The following is a 16,399-nucleotide window of genomic DNA, read 5'->3' on the forward strand; positions in this document are numbered from 1 at the left end:
CTAAGAAGAGTCAGTTTTCTTGTACTTATGTCGGCATTGTGCTTTTTGTATTTAATTCCGATGCACTTTCTGTGTTTCATCGTCAATAGGAAGGTCAGAGGGATACAGTAAACCTGAAGTGATGCATCGGAATCTATAACTAGTGTCACAGGAATGGTTCAAACATAGACAGTAAGAAGAGTCAGATTTCTTGTACTTATGTCAGCATTGTGCCTTTTGTATTTAATTCCGTTGCAATTTCTGTGTTTCATAGTCAATACGAAGGTCAGAGGGATACAGTAAACCTGAGGTGATGCATCGGAATCTAGAACTAGTGTCACAGGAATGGTTCAAAACATAGACAGTAAGAAGAGTCAATTTTCGTGTACTTAAGTCGCCATTGTGCCTTTTGTATTTAATTCCGATGCAATTTCTGAGTTTCATCGTCAATAAGGAGGTCGGAGGGATACAGTAAACCTAAAGTGAAGCATCGGAATCTATAACTAGTGTCACAGGAATGGTTCAAAACATAGACAGTAGGACGAGTCAGTCTCCTTGTACTTAAGTCGGCATTGTGCCTTTTGTATTAATTTCCGATGCAATTTCTATGTTTCATCTTCAATAAGAAGGTCCGAGGGATACAGTAAACCTGAAGTGAAGCATCGGAAACTATAACTAGTGTCACAGGAGAGGTTCAAATCATAGACAGAAAGAAGAGTGTGTTTTCTTGTACTTAAGTCGGCATTGTGCCTTTTGTATTTAATTCCGATGCAATTTCTGTATTTCATCGTCTATAAGAAGGTCAGAGGGATACAGTAAACCTGACGTGAAGCATCGGAATGTATAACTAGTGTCACAGGAATGGTTCAAAACATAGACAGTAAGAAGAGTCAGTTTTCTTGTACTTATGTCGGCATTGTGCCTTTTGTAATTAATTCCAATGCAATTTCTGTGTTTCACCGCCAATAAGAAGTTCAGAGGGAGGCAGTGAACCTGAAGTCGAGCATCCGAATAGTTAACTAGTGTCACAGGTATGGTTCAAAACATAGACAGTAAGAAGAGCCAGTCTTCTTGTACTTGAGTCGGCATTGTGCCCTTTGTATTTAATTCCGATGCAATAACTGTGTTTCATCGACAATAAGGAGGTCAGAGGGATACAGTAAAGCTGAAGTGAAGCATCTGAATCTGTAACTAGTGTCACAGGAATGGTTCAAAACATAGAGAGTAAGATGAGACAGTCTTCTTGCACTTAAGTCGGCATTAAGCCTTTTGTATTTAATTCCGATGCATTTTCTGTGTTTCATCGTCAATATAAAGTCAGAGGGATACAGTAAACCTGAAGGGAAGCATGGAATTTATAAGTAGTGTCACAGTAAAGGTCAAAACATAGACAGTAATAAGAGTCAGTTTTCTTGTACTTGAGTTGGCATTGTCCCTTTTGTATTTCATTCCGATGCAATTTCTGTGTTTCATCGTCAATAAGATCGTCAGAGGGTACAGTAAACCTGAAGTGAAGCATCGGAATCTATAACTAGTGTCACAGGAATGGTTCAAAACGTAGACAGTAAGAAGAGTCAGTTTTCTTGTACTTAGGTAGGCATTGTGCCTTTTGCATTTAATTCCGATGCAATTTTTGTGTTTCGTGGTCAATACGAAGGTCCATGGGAAACAGTAAACCTGAAGTGAAGCATCGGAATCTAAAACCGGTCTCACAGGAAAGGTTCAAATCGTAGACAGTATGAAGAGCCAGCCTTCTTGTACTTGAGTCGGCTTTGTCCCTTTTGTATTTAATTCCGATGCAATTTCTGTGTTTCATCGTCAATAAGAAGGTCAGAGGGATACAATAAAACTGAAGTGAAGCATCGGAATCTATAACTAGTGTGACAGGAATGGTTCAATTCTTAGACAGTAAGAAGAGTCAGTTTTCTTGTACATAAGTCGGCATTGTGCTTTTTGTATTTAATTCCGATTCAATTTCTTGTTTCATCGTCAATAAGAAGGTCAGAGGGATACAGTAAAACTGAATTGAAGCATCGGAATCTATAACTAGTGTCACAGGAATGGTTTATAACATAGACAGTAAGAAGAGCCAGTCTTCTTGTACTTGAGTCAGCATTGTGCCTTTTGTATTTAATTCCGATGCAATTTCTGTGTTTCATCGTCAATAAGGAGGTCAGAGGGATACAGTACACCTGAAGTGAAGCATCGGAATCTATAACTAGTGTCACAGGAATGGTTCAAAAAATAGATAGTAAGAAGAGTCAGTTTTTTTGTACTGAAGTCGGCATTGTGCCTTTTGTATTTAATTCCGATGCAATTTCTGTGTTTCGTCATCAATAATAAGGTCCAAGGGATACAGTAAACCTGAAGTGAAGAATCGGAATCTATAACTAGTGTCACAGGAATGGTTCAAAGCATAGACAGTAAGAAGAGTCAGTCCTCTTGTACTCAAGTCGGCATTGAGACTTTTGTATTTAATTCCGGTGCAATTTCTGTGTTTCATCGTCAATAAGAAGGTCAGAGGGATACAGTAAGCTTGAAGTGACGCATCGAAATATATAACTAGTGTCACAGGAATGGTTCAGAACATAGACAGTAAGACGAGTTAGTTTTCTTGTACTTAAGTGGACATTGTGACTTTTGTATTTAATTCCGATGAAATTTCGGTGTTTCATCGTCAGTACGAAGGTCAGAGGGAAGCAGTAAACCTGAAGTGAAGCATCGGAATCTATAACTAGTGTCACAGGAATGGTTCAAAACATAGACAGTAAGAAGATTCAGTTTTCGTGTACTTAATGCGGCATTGTGCCTTTTGTATTTAATTCCGATGCAATATCTGTGTTTCATCGTCAATAAGAAGGTCAGAGGGTTACAATAAACCTGATGTGAAGCATCGAAATCTGTAACTAGTGGCACAGGAGTGGTTCAAAACGTAGAGAGTAAGAAGAGTCAGTTATCTTGTACTTAAGTAGGCATTGTGCTTTTGTATTTAATTCCGATGCAATTTCTGTGTTTCATCGTCAATAAGAAGGTCGGAGGGATACAGTACACCTGACGTGATGCATTAGAATCTATAACTAGTATCACAGGAATGGTTCACAGCATAGACAGTAAGAAGAGTCAGTTTTCTTGTACTTAAGTAGGCATTGTGCCTTTTGTATATAATTCCGTGCAATTTCTGTGTTTCATCGTCAATATGAAGGTCAGACTGATACAGTAAACAAGAAGTGAGGCATCGGAATCTATAACTAGTGTCACAGGAATGGTTCAAAACACAGACAGTAAGAAGAGTCAGTTTTCTTGTACTTAAGTTGTCATTGTGCCTTTTGTATTTAATTCCGATGCAATTTCTGAGTTTCATTGTCAATAAGGAGGTCGGAGGGATACAGTAAACCTAAAGTGAAGCATCGGAATCTATTACTTGTGTCACAGGAATGGTTCAAGGCATAGACAGTAAAATGAGCCAGTCTTCTTGTACTTGAGTCGGAATTGTCCCTTTTGTATTTAATTCCGATGCAATTTCTGTGTTTCATCGTCAATAAGATCGTCAGAGGGTACAGTAAACCTGAAGTGAAGCATCGGAATCCATAACTAGTGTCACAGGAATGGTTCAAAACATAGACAGTAAGAAGAGTCAGTTTTCATGTACTTAATTAGGCATGTGCCTTTTGTATTTAATTCCGTTGCAATTTCTGTGTTTCGTGGTCAATAAGAAGGTCCATGGGATACAGTAAACCTGAAGTGAAACATCGGAATCTAAAACCGGTCCCACAGGAAAGGTTCAAAACATAGACAGTATGAAGAGCCAGCCTTCTTGTACTTGAGTCGGCATTGTGCCTTTTGTATATAATTCCGATGCAATATCTGTGTTTCATCGTAAAAAAGAAGGTCAGAGGGATACAGTAAAGCTGAAGTGAAGCATCGGAATCTATAACTAGTGTCACAGGAATGGTTCAAAACTTAGACAGTAAGAAGAGTCAGTTTTCTTGTACTTCAGTCGGCATTGTGCTTTTTGTATTTAATTCCGATGCAATTTCTGTGTTTCATTGTCAATAAGAAGGTCAGAGTGATACAGTAAACCTGAAGTGAGGCATCGGAATCTATAACTGCTGTCACAGGAATGGTTCATATCATAGACAGTAAGAAGAGGCAGTTTTATTGTACTTAAGTGGAAATTGTGACTTTTGTATTTAATTCCGATGAAATTTCGGTGTTTCATCGTCAATACGAAGGTCAGAGGGATACAGTAAACCTGAAGTGAAGCATCGGAATCTATAACTAGTGTCACAGGAATGGTTCATAACATAGACAGTAAGAAGATTTACTTTTCGTGTACTTAAGACGGCATTGTGCCTTTTGTATTTAATTCCGATGCAATATCTGTGTTTCATCGTCAATAAGAAGGTCAGAGGGTTACAATAAACCTGATGTGAAGCATCGAAATCTGTACCTAGTGGCACAGGAATGGTTCAAAACGTAGACAGTAAGAAGAGTCAGTTATCTTGTACCTAAGTAGGCATTGTGCTTTTGTATTTAATTCCGATGCAATTTCTGTGTTTCATCGTCAATAAGAAGGTCGGAGGGATACAGTACACCTGACGTGAAGCATCAGAATCTATAACTAGTGTCACAGGAATGGTTCACAGCATAGACAGTAAGAAGAGTCAGTTTTCTTGTACTTAAGTAGGCATTGTGCCTTTTGTATATAATTCCGATGCAATTTCTGTGTTTCATCGTCAATAAGAAGGTCAGACTGATACAGTAAACAAGAAGTGAGGCATCGGAATCTATAACTAGTGTCACAGGAATTGTACAAAACATAGACAGTAAGAAGAGTCATTTTTCTTGTACTTAAGTTGTCATTGTGCCTTTTGTATTTAATTCCGATGCAATTTCTGAGTTTCATCGTCAATAAGGAGGTCGGAGGGATACAGTAAACCTAAAGTGAAGCATCGGAATCTATTACTAGTGTCACAGGAATGGTTCAAGGCATAGACAGTAAGATGAGCCAGTCTTCTTGTACTTGAGTCGGAATTGTGCCATTTGTATTTAATTCCGATGCAATTTCTGTGTTTCATCGTCAATAAGAAGGTGAGAGGGATACAGTAATTTGAAGTGAAGCATCGGAATCTATGACTAGTGTCACAGGAATGGTTCAAAACATAGAGAGTAAGATGAGAAAGTCTTCTTGTACTTAAGTCGGCATTGAGCCTTTTGTATTTAATTCCGATGCAATTTCTGTGTGTCATCGTCAATATAAGGTCAGAGGGATGCAGTAAACCTGAAGTGAAGCATCGGAATCTATAACTTGTGTCACAGGAATGGTTCAAAACATAGACAGTAAGAATAGTCAGTTTTCTTGTACTTAAGTTGGCATTGTCCCTTTTGTATTTAATTCCGATGCAATTTCTGTGTTTCATCGTCAATAAGGTCGTCAGAGGGTACAGTAAACCTGAAGTGAAGCATCGGAATCCATAACTAGTGTCACAGGAATGGTTCAAAACATAGACAGTAAGAAGAGTCAGTTTTCATGTACTTAATTAGGCATGTGCCTTTTGTATTTAATTCCGATGCAATTTCTGTGCTTCGTGGTCAATAAGAAGGTCCATGGGATACAGTAAACCTGAAGTGAAACATCGGAATCTAAAACCGGTCTCACAGGAAAGGTTCAAAACATAGACAGTATGAAGAGCCAGCCTTCTTGTACTTGAGTCGGCATTGTGCCTTTTGTATATAATACCGATGCAATTTCTGTGTTTCATCGTAAAAAAGAAGGTCAGAGGGATACAGTAAAGCTGAAGTGAAGCATCGGAAACTATAACTAGTGTCACAGGAATGGTTCAATACTTAGACAGTAAGAAGAGTCAGTTTTCTTGTACTTCAGTCGGCAATGTGCTTTTTGTATTTAATTCCGATGCAATTTCTGTGTGTCATTGTCAATAAGAAGGTCAGAGCGATACAGTAAACCTGAGGTGATGCATCGGAATCTAGAACTAGTGTCACAGGAATGGTTCAAAACATAGACAGTAAGAAGAGTCAATTTTCGTGTACTTAAGTCGCCATTGTGCCTTTTGTATTTAATTCCGATGCAATTTCTGAGTTTCATCGTCAATAAGGAGGTCGGAGGGATACAGTAAACCTAAAGTGAAGCATCGGAATCTATAACTAGTGTCACAGGAATGGTTCAAAACATAGACAGTAGGACGAGTCAGTCTCCTTGTACTTAAGTCGGCATTGTGCCTTTTGTATTAATTTCCGATGCAATTTCTATGTTTCATCTTCAATAAGAAGGTCCGAGGGATACAGTAAACCTGAAGTGAAGCATCGGAAACTATAACTAGTGTCACAGGAGAGGTTCAAATCATAGACAGAAAGAAGAGTGTGTTTTCTTGTACTTAAGTCGGCATTGTGCCTTTTGTATTTAATTCCGATGCAATTTCTGTATTTCATCGTCTATAAGAAGGTCAGAGGGATACAGTAAACCTGACGTGAAGCATCGGAATGTATAACTAGTGTCACAGGAATGGTTCAAAACATAGACAGTAAGAAGAGTCAGTTTTCTTGTACTTATGTCGGCATTGTGCCTTTTGTAATTAATTCCAATGCAATTTCTGTGTTTCACCGCCAATAAGAAGTTCAGAGGGAGGCAGTGAACCTGAAGTCGAGCATCCGAATCCATAACTAGTGTCACAGGTATGGTTCAAAACATAGACAGTAAGAAGAGCCAGTCTTCTTGTACTTGAGTCGGCATTGTGCCTTTTGTATTTAATTCCGATGCAATAACTGTGTTTCATCGACAATAAGGAGGTCAGAGGGATACAGTAAAGCTGAAGTGAAGCATCGGAATCTATAACTAGTGTCACAGGAATGGTTCAAAACATAGAGAGTAAGATGAGACAGTCTTCTTGCACTTAAGTCGGCATTAAGCCTTTTGTATTTAATTCCGATGCATTTTCTGTGTTTCATCGTCAATATAAAGTCAGAGGGATACAGTAAACCTGAAGGGAAGCATCGGAATTTATAAGTAGTGTCACAGTAAAGGTCAAAACATAGACAGTAATAAGAGTCAGTTTTCTTGTACTTGAGTTGGCATTGTCCCTTTTGTATTTCATTCCGATGCAATTTCTGTGTTTCATCGTCAATAAGATCGTCAGAGGGTACAGTAAACCTGAAGTGAAGCATCGGAATCTATAACTAGTGTCACAGGAATGGTTCAAAACGTAGACAGTAAGAAGAGTCAGTTTTCTTGTACTTAGGTAGGCATTGTGCCTTTTGCATTTAATTCCGATGCAATTTCTGTGTTTCGTGGTCAATACGAAGGTCCATGGGAAACAGTAAACCTGAAGTGAAGCATCGGAATCTAAAACCGGTCTCACAGGAAAGGTTCAAATCGTAGACAGTATGAAGAGCCAGCCTTCTTGTACTTGAGTCGGCTTTGTCCCTTTTGTATTTAATTCCGATGCAATTTCTGTGTTTCATCGTCAATAAGAAGGTCAGAGGGATACAATAAAACTGAAGTGAAGCATCGGAATCTATAACTAGTGTGACAGGAATGGTTCAATTCTTAGACAGTAAGAAGAGTCAGTTTTCTTGTACATAAGTCGGCATTGTGCTTTTTGTATTTAATTCCGATTCAATTTCTTGTTTCATCGTCAATAATAAGGTCAGAGGGATACAGTAAAACTGAATTGAAGCATCGGAATCTATAACTAGTGTCACAGGAATGGTTTATAACATAGACAGTAAGAAGAGCCAGTCTTCTTGTACTTGAGTCAGCATTGTGCCTTTTGTATTTAATTCCGATGCAATTTCTGTGTTTCATCGTCAATAAGGAGGTCAGAGGGATACAGTACACCTGAAGTGAAGCATCGGAATCTATAACTAGTGTCACAGGAATGGTTCAAAAAATAGATAGTAAGAAGAGTCAGTTTTTTTGTACTGAAGTCGGCATTGTGCCTTTTGTATTTAATTCCGATGCAATTTCTGTGTTTCGTCATCAATAATAAGGTCCAAGGGATACAGTAAACCTGAAGTGAAGAATCGGAATCTATAACTAGTGTCACAGGAATGGTTCAAAGCATAGATAGTAAGATGAGTCAGTCTTCTTGTACTCAAGTCGGCATTGAGACTTTTGTATTTAATTCCGGTGCAATTTCTGTGTTTCATCGTCAATAAGAAGGTCAGAGGGATACAGTAAGCTTGAAGTGACGCATCGGAATATATAACTAGTGTCACAGGAATGGTTCAAAACATAGACAGTAAGACGAGTTAGTTTTCTTGTACTTAAGTGGACATTGTGACTTTTGTATTTAATTCCGATGAAATTTCGGTGTTTCATCGTCAGTACGAAGGTCAGAGGGATACAGTAAACCTGAAGTGAAGCATCGGAATCTATAACTAGTGTCACAGGAATGGTTCAAAACATAGACAGTAAGAAGATTCAGTTTTCGTGTACTTAATGCGGCATTGTGCCTTTTGTATTTAATTCCGATGCAATATCTGTGTTTCATCGTCAATAAGAAGGTCAGAGGGTTACAATAAACCTGATGTGAAGCATCGAAATCTGTAACTAGTGGCACAGGAGTGGTTCAAAACGTAGACAGTAAGAAGAGTCAGTTATCTTGTACTTAAGTAGGCATTGTGCTTTTGTATTTAATTCCGATGCAATTTCTGTGTTTCATCGTCAATAAGAAGGTCGGAGGGATACAGTACACCTGACGTGATGCATTAGAATCTATAACTAGTATCACAGGAATGGTTCACAGCATAGACAGTAAGAAGAGTCAGTTTTCTTGTACTTAAGTAGGCATTGTGCCTTTTGTATATAATTCCGTGCAATTTCTGTGTTTCATCGTCAATATGAAGGTCAGACTGATACAGTAAACAAGAAGTGAGGCATCGGAATCTATAACTAGTGTCACAGGAATGGTTCAAAACACAGACAGTAAGAAGAGTCAGTTTTCTTGTACTTAAGTTGTCATTGTGCCTTTTGTATTTAATTCCGATGCAATTTCTGAGTTTCATTGTCAATAAGGAGGTCGGAGGGATACAGTAAACCTAAAGTGAAGCATCGGAATCTATTACTTGTGTCACAGGAATGGTTCAAGGCATAGACAGTAAAATGAGCCAGTCTTCTTGTACTTGAGTCGGAATTGTCCCTTTTGTATTTAATTCCGATGCAATTTCTGTGTTTCATCGTCAATAAGATCGTCAGAGGGTACAGTAAACCTGAAGTGAAGCATCGGAATCCATAACTAGTGTCACAGGAATGGTTCAAAACATAGACAGTAAGAAGAGTCAGTTTTCATGTACTTAATTAGGCATGTGCCTTTTGTATTTAATTCCGTTGCAATTTCTGTGTTTCGTGGTCAATAAGAAGGTCCATGGGATACAGTAAACCTGAAGTGAAACATCGGAATCTAAAACCGGTCCCACAGGAAAGGTTCAAAACATAGACAGTATGAAGAGCCAGCCTTCTTGTACTTGAGTCGGCATTGTGCCTTTTGTATATAATTCCGATGCAATATCTGTGTTTCATCGTAAAAAAGAAGGTCAGAGGGATACAGTAAAGCTGAAGTGAAGCATCGGAATCTATAACTAGTGTCACAGGAATGGTTCAAAACTTAGACAGTAAGAAGAGTCAGTTTTCTTGTACTTCAGTCGGCATTGTGCTTTTTGTATTTAATTCCGATGCAATTTCTGTGTTTCATTGTCAATAAGAAGGTCAGAGTGATACAGTAAACCTGAAGTGAGGCATCGGAATCTATAACTGCTGTCACAGGAATGGTTCATATCATAGACAGTAAGAAGAGGCAGTTTTATTGTACTTAAGTGGAAATTGTGACTTTTGTATTTAATTCCGATGAAATTTCGGTGTTTCATCGTCAATACGAAGGTCAGAGGGATACAGTAAACCTGAAGTGAAGCATCGGAATCTATAACTAGTGTCACAGGAATGGTTCATAACATAGACAGTAAGAAGATTTACTTTTCGTGTACTTAAGACGGCATTGTGCCTTTTGTATTTAATTCCGATGCAATATCTGTGTTTCATCGTCAATAAGAAGGTCAGAGGGTTACAATAAACCTGATGTGAAGCATCGAAATCTGTACCTAGTGGCACAGGAATGGTTCAAAACGTAGACAGTAAGAAGAGTCAGTTATCTTGTACCTAAGTAGGCATTGTGCTTTTGTATTTAATTCCGATGCAATTTCTGTGTTTCATCGTCAATAAGAAGGTCGGAGGGATACAGTACACCTGACGTGAAGCATCAGAATCTATAACTAGTGTCACAGGAATGGTTCACAGCATAGACAGTAAGAAGAGTCGGTTTTCTTGTACTTAAGTAGGCATTGTGCCTTTTGTATATAATTCCGATGCAATTTCTGTGTTTCATCGTCAATAAGAAGGTCAGACTGATACAGTAAACAAGAAGTGAGGCATCGGAATCTATAACTAGTGTCACAGGAATTGTTCAAAACATAGCCAGTAAGAAGAGTCATTTTTCTTGTACTTAAGTTGTCATTGTGCCTTTTGTATTTAATTCCGATGCAATTTCTGAGTTTCATCGTCAATAAGGAGGTCGGAGGGATACAGTAAACCTAAAGTGAAGCATCGGAATCTATTACTAGTGTCACAGGAATGGTTCAAGGCATAGACAGTAAGATGAGCCAGTCTTCTTGTACTTGAGTCGGAATTGTGCCATTTGTATTTAATTCCGATGCAATTTCTGTGTTTCATCGTCAATAAGAAGGTGAGAGGGATACAGTAATTTGAAGTGAAGCATCGGAATCTATGACTAGTGTCACAGGAATGGTTCAAAACATAGAGAGTAAGATGAGAAAGTCTTCTTGTACTTAAGTCGGCATTGAGCCTTTTGTGTTTAATTCCGATGCAATTTCTGTGTGTCATCGTCAATATAAGGTCAGAGGGATGCAGTAAACCTGAAGTGAAGCATCGGAATCTATAACTTGTGTCACAGGAATGGTTCAAAACATAGACAGTAAGAATAGTCAGTTTTCTTGTACTTAAGTTGTCATTGTCCCTTTTGTATTTAATTCCGATGCAATTTCTGTGTTTCATCGTCAATACGATCGTCAGAGGGTACAGTAAACCTGAAGTGAAGCATCGGAATCCATAACTAGTGTCACAGGAATGGTTCAAAACATAGACAGTAAGAAGAGTCAGTTTTCATGTACTTAATTAGGCATGTGCCTTTTGTATTTAATTCCGATGCAATTTCTGTGCTTCGTGGTCAATAAGAAGGTCCATGGGATACAGTAAACCTGAAGTGAAACATCGGAATCTAAAACCGGTCTCACAGGAAAGGTTCAAAACACAGACAGTATGAAGAGCCAGCCTTCTTGTACTTGAGTCGGCATTGTGCCTTTTGTATATAATACCGATGCAATTTCTGTGTTTCATCGTAAAAAAGAAGGTCAGAGGGATACAGTAAAGCTGAAGTGAAGCATCGGAAACTATAACTAGTGTCACAGGAATGGTTCAATACTTAGACAGTAAGAAGAGTCAGTTTTCTTGTACTTCAGTCGGCATTGTGCTTTTTGTATTTAATTCCGATGCAATTTCTGTGTGTCATTGTCAATAAGAAGGTCAGAGCGATACAGTAAACCTGAAGTGAGGCATCGGAATCTATAACTGCTGTCACAGGAATGGTTCATAACATAGACAGTAAGAAGAGGCAGTTTCATTGTACTTAAGTAGGCATTGTGCCTTTTGTATTTAATTCCGATGCAATTTCTGTGTTTCGTGGTCAATAACAAGGTCCATGGGATACAGTAAGTCTGAAGTGAAGCATCGGAATCTAAATCCGGTCTCACAGGAAAGGTTCATAACATAGACAGTAAGAAGAGTCAGTTATCTTGTACTTCAGTCGGCATTGTGCTTTTTGTATTTAATTCCGATGCAATATCTGTGTTTCATCGTCAATACAAAGGTCAGAGGGATACAGTAAACCTGAAGTGAAGCATCGGAATCTATATCTAGTGTCACAGGAATGGTTCAAAACATAGACAGTAAGAAGTCTCAGATTTCTTGTACTTAAGACGGCATTGTGCCTTTTGTATTTAATTCCGATGCAATTTCTGTGTTTCATCGTCAATACGAAGGTCAGAGGGATACAATAAACCTGATGTGAAACATCGGAATCTATAACTACTGGCACAGGAATGGTTCAAAACATAGACAGTAAGAAGAGTCAGTTATCTTGTACTTAAGTAGGCATTGTTCTTTTGTATTTATTTCCAATGCAATGTCTGTGTTTCATCGCCAATAAGAAGGTCAGAGGGATACAGTACACCTGAAATGAAGCATCAGAATCTATAACTAGTGTCACAGGAATGGTTCTAAACTTAGACAGTAAGAAGAGTCAGTTTTCTTGTACATAAGTAGGCATTGTGCCTTTTGTATTTAATTCCGATGCAATTTCTGTGTTTCATCGTCAATATAAGGTCAGAGGGATACAGTAAACCTGAAGTGAAGCATCGGAATCAATAACTAGTGTCACAGGAATGGTTCAAATCATAGACACTAAGAAGAGTCAGTTTTCTTGTACTTAAGTCGGCATTGTGCCGTTTGAATTTAATTCCGATGTAATTTCTGTGTTTCGTGGTCAATAAGAACGTCCATGGGATACAGTAAACCTGAAGTGAAGCATCGGAAACTAAAATCGGTCTCACAGGAAAGGTTCAAAACATAGACAGTATGAAGAGCCAGCCTTCTTGTACTTGAGTCAGCATTGTGCCTTTTGTATTTAATTCCGATGCAATTTCTGTGTTTCATCGTCAGCAAGAAGGTCAGAGGGATACAGTAAAGCTGAAGTGAAGCATCGGAATCTATAACTAGTGTCACAGGAATGGTTCAAAACATAGACAGTAAGAAGAGTCAGATTTCTTGTAGTTAAGTCGGCATTGTGCCTTTTGTATTTAATTCAGTTGCAATTTCTGTGTTTCATAGTCAATACGAAGGTCAGAGGGATACAGTAAACCTGAGGTGAAGCATCGGAATCTATAACTAGTGTCACAGGGATGGTTCAAAACATAGACAGTAAGAAGAGTCAATTTTCGTGTACTTCAGTCGCCATTGTGCCTTTTGTATTTAATTCCGATGCAATTTCTGAGTTTCATCGTCAATAAGGAGGTCGGAGGGATTCAGTAAACCTAAAGTGAAGCATCGGAATCTATAACTAGTGTCACAGGAATGGTTCAAAACATAGACAGTAAGACGAGTCAGTCTTCTTGTACTTAAGTCGGCATTGTGGCTTTTGTATTAATTTCCGATGCAAATTCTATGTTTCATCTTCAATAAGAAGATCTGAGGGGTACAATAAACCTGAAGTGAAGCATCGGAAACTATAACTAGTGTCACAGGAGTGGTTCAAAACATAGACAGTAAGAAGAGTCAGTTTTCTTGTACTTAAGTCGGCATTGTGCCTTTTGTATTTAATTCCGATGCAATTTCTGTGTTTCATCGTCTATAAGAAGGTCAGAGGGATACAGTAAACCTGAAGTGAAGCATCGGAATCTATAACTAGTGTCACAGGAATGGTTCAAAACATAGACAGTAAGAAGAGCCAGTCTTCTTGTACTTGAGTCGGCATTGTGCCTTTTGTATTTAATTCCGATGCAATAACTGTGTTTCATCGACAATAAGGAGGTCAGAGGGATACAGTAAAGCTTAAGTGAAGCATCGGAATCTATAACTAGTGTCACAGGAATGGTTCAAAACATAGAGAGTAAGATGAGACAGTCTTCTTGCACTTAAGTCGGCATTGAGCCTTTTGTATTTAATTCGGATGCATTTTCTGTGTTTCATCGTCAATATAAGGACAGAGGGATAAAGTAAACCTGAAGTGAAGCATCGGAATTTATAAGTAGTGTCACAGTAAGGGTCAAAACATAGACAGTAAGAAGAGTCAGTTTTCTTGTACTTAAGTTGGCATTGTCCCTTTTGTATTTCATTCCGATGCAATTTCTGTGTTTCATCGTAAATAGGATCGTCAGAGGGTACAGTAAACCTGAAGTGAAGCATCGGAATCTATAACTAGTGTCACAGGAATGGTTTAAAACATAGACAGTAAGAAGAGTCAGTATTCTTGTACTTAAGTAGGCATTGTGACTTTTGTATTTAATTCCGATGCAATTACTGTGTTTCGTGGTCAATAAGAAGGTCCATGGGATACAGTAAACCTGAAGTGAAGCATCGGAATCTAAAACCGGTCTCAGAGGAAAGGTTCAAAACGTAGACAGTATGAAGAGCCAGCCTTCTTGTACTTGAGTCGGCATTGTCCATTTTGTATTTAATTCCGATGCAATTTCTGTGTTTCATCGTCAATAAGAAGCTCAGAGGGATACAATAAAGCTGAAGTGAAGCATCGGAATCTATAACAAGTGTCACAGGAATGGTTTATTACATAGACAGTAAGAAGAGCCAGTCTTCTTGTACTTGAGTCGGCATTGTGCCTTTTGTATTTAATTCCGATGCAATTTCTGTGTTTCATAGTCAATACGAAGGTCAGAGGGATACAGTAATCCTGAGGTGAAGCATCGGAATCTATAACTAGTGTCACAGGGATGGTTCAAAACATAGACAGTAAGAAGAGTCAATTTTCGTGTACTTCAGTCGCCATTGTGCCTTTTGTATTTAATTCCGATGCAATTTCTGAGTTTCATCGTCAATAAGGAGGTCGGAGGGATACAGTAAACCTAAAGTGAAGCATCGGAATCTATAACTAGTGTCACAGGAATGGTTCTAAACATAGACAGTAAGAAGAGTCAGTCTTCTTGTACTTAAGTCGGCATTGTGGCTTTTGTATTAATTTCCGATGCAATTTCTATGTTTCATCTTCAATAAGAAGATCTGAGGGGTACAGTAAACCTGAAGTGCAGCATCGGAAACTATAACTAGTGTCACAGGAGTGGTTCAAAACATAGACAGTAAGAAGAGTCAGTTTTCTTGTACTTAAGTCGGCATTGTGCCTTTTGTATTTAATTCCGATGCAATTTCTGTGTTTCATTGTCTATAAGAAGGTCAGAGGGATACAGTAAGCCTGAAGTGAAGCATCGGAATCTATAACTAGTGTCACAGGAATGGTTCAAAACATAGACAGTAAGAAGAGTCAGTTTTCTTGTACTTATGTCGGCATTGTGCCTTTTGTAATTAATTCCAATGCAATTTCTGTGTTTCACCGCCAATAAGAAGTTCAGAGGGAGGCAGTGAACCTGAAGGCGAGCATCCGAATCCATAACTAGTGTCACAGGTATGGTTCAAAACATAGACAGTAAGAAGAGCCAGTCTTCTTGTACTTGAGTCGGCATTGTGCCTTTTGTATTTATTTCCGATGCAATAACTGTGTTTCATCGACAATAAGGAGGTCAGAGGGATACAGTAAAGGTTAAGTGAAGCATCGGAATCTATAACTAGTGTCACAGGAATGGTTCAAAACATAGAGAGTAAGATGAGACAGTCTTCTTGCACTTAAGTCGGCATTGAGCCTTTTGTATTTAATTCCGATGCATTTTCTGTGTTTCATCGTCAATATAAGGTCAGAGGGATACAGTAAACCTGAAGTGAAGCATCGGAATTTATAAGTAGTGTCACAGTAAGAGTCAAAACATAGACAGTAAGAAGAGTCAGTTTTCTTGTACTTAAGTTGGCATTGTCCCTTTTGTATTTCATTCCGATGCAATTTCTGTGTTTCATCGTAAATAGGATCTTCAGAGGGTACAGTGAACCTGAAGTGAAGCATCGGAATCTATAACTAGTGTCACAGGAATGGTTTAAAACATAGACAGTAAGAAGAGTCAGTTTTCTTGTACTTAAGTAGGCATTGTGACTTTTGTATTTAATTCCGATGCAAATACTGTGTTTCGTGGTCAATACGAAGGTCCATGGGGTACAGTAAACCTGAAGTGAAGCATCGGAATCTAAAACCGGTCTCACAGGAAAGGTTCAAAACGTAGACAGTATGAAGAGCCAGCCTTCTTGTACTTGAGTCGGCATTGTCCATTTTGTATTTAATTCCGATGCAATTTCTGTGTTTCGTCGTCAATAATATGGTCCAAGGGATACAGTAAACCTGAAGTGAAGAATCGGAATCTATAACTAGTGTCACAGGAATGGTTCAAAGCATAGACAGTAAGAAGAGTCAGTCTTCTTGTACTCAAGTCGGCATTGAGACTTTTGTATTTAATTCCGGTGCAATATCTGTGTTTCATCGTCAATAAGAAGGTCAGAGGGATACAGTAAGCTTGAAGTGAAGCATCGGAATCTATAACTAGTGTCACATGAATGGTTCAAAACATACACAGTAAGAAGAGTCAGTTTTCTTGTACTTAAGTTGGCATTGTCCCTTTTGTATTTAATTCCGATGCAATGTCTGTGTTTCATCGTCAATAAGATCGT

This window comes from Schistocerca serialis, chromosome 5 (genome assembly GCF_023864345.2).
Source record: "Schistocerca serialis cubense isolate TAMUIC-IGC-003099 chromosome 5, iqSchSeri2.2, whole genome shotgun sequence".
NCBI lineage: Eukaryota > Metazoa > Arthropoda > Insecta > Orthoptera > Acrididae > Schistocerca > Schistocerca serialis.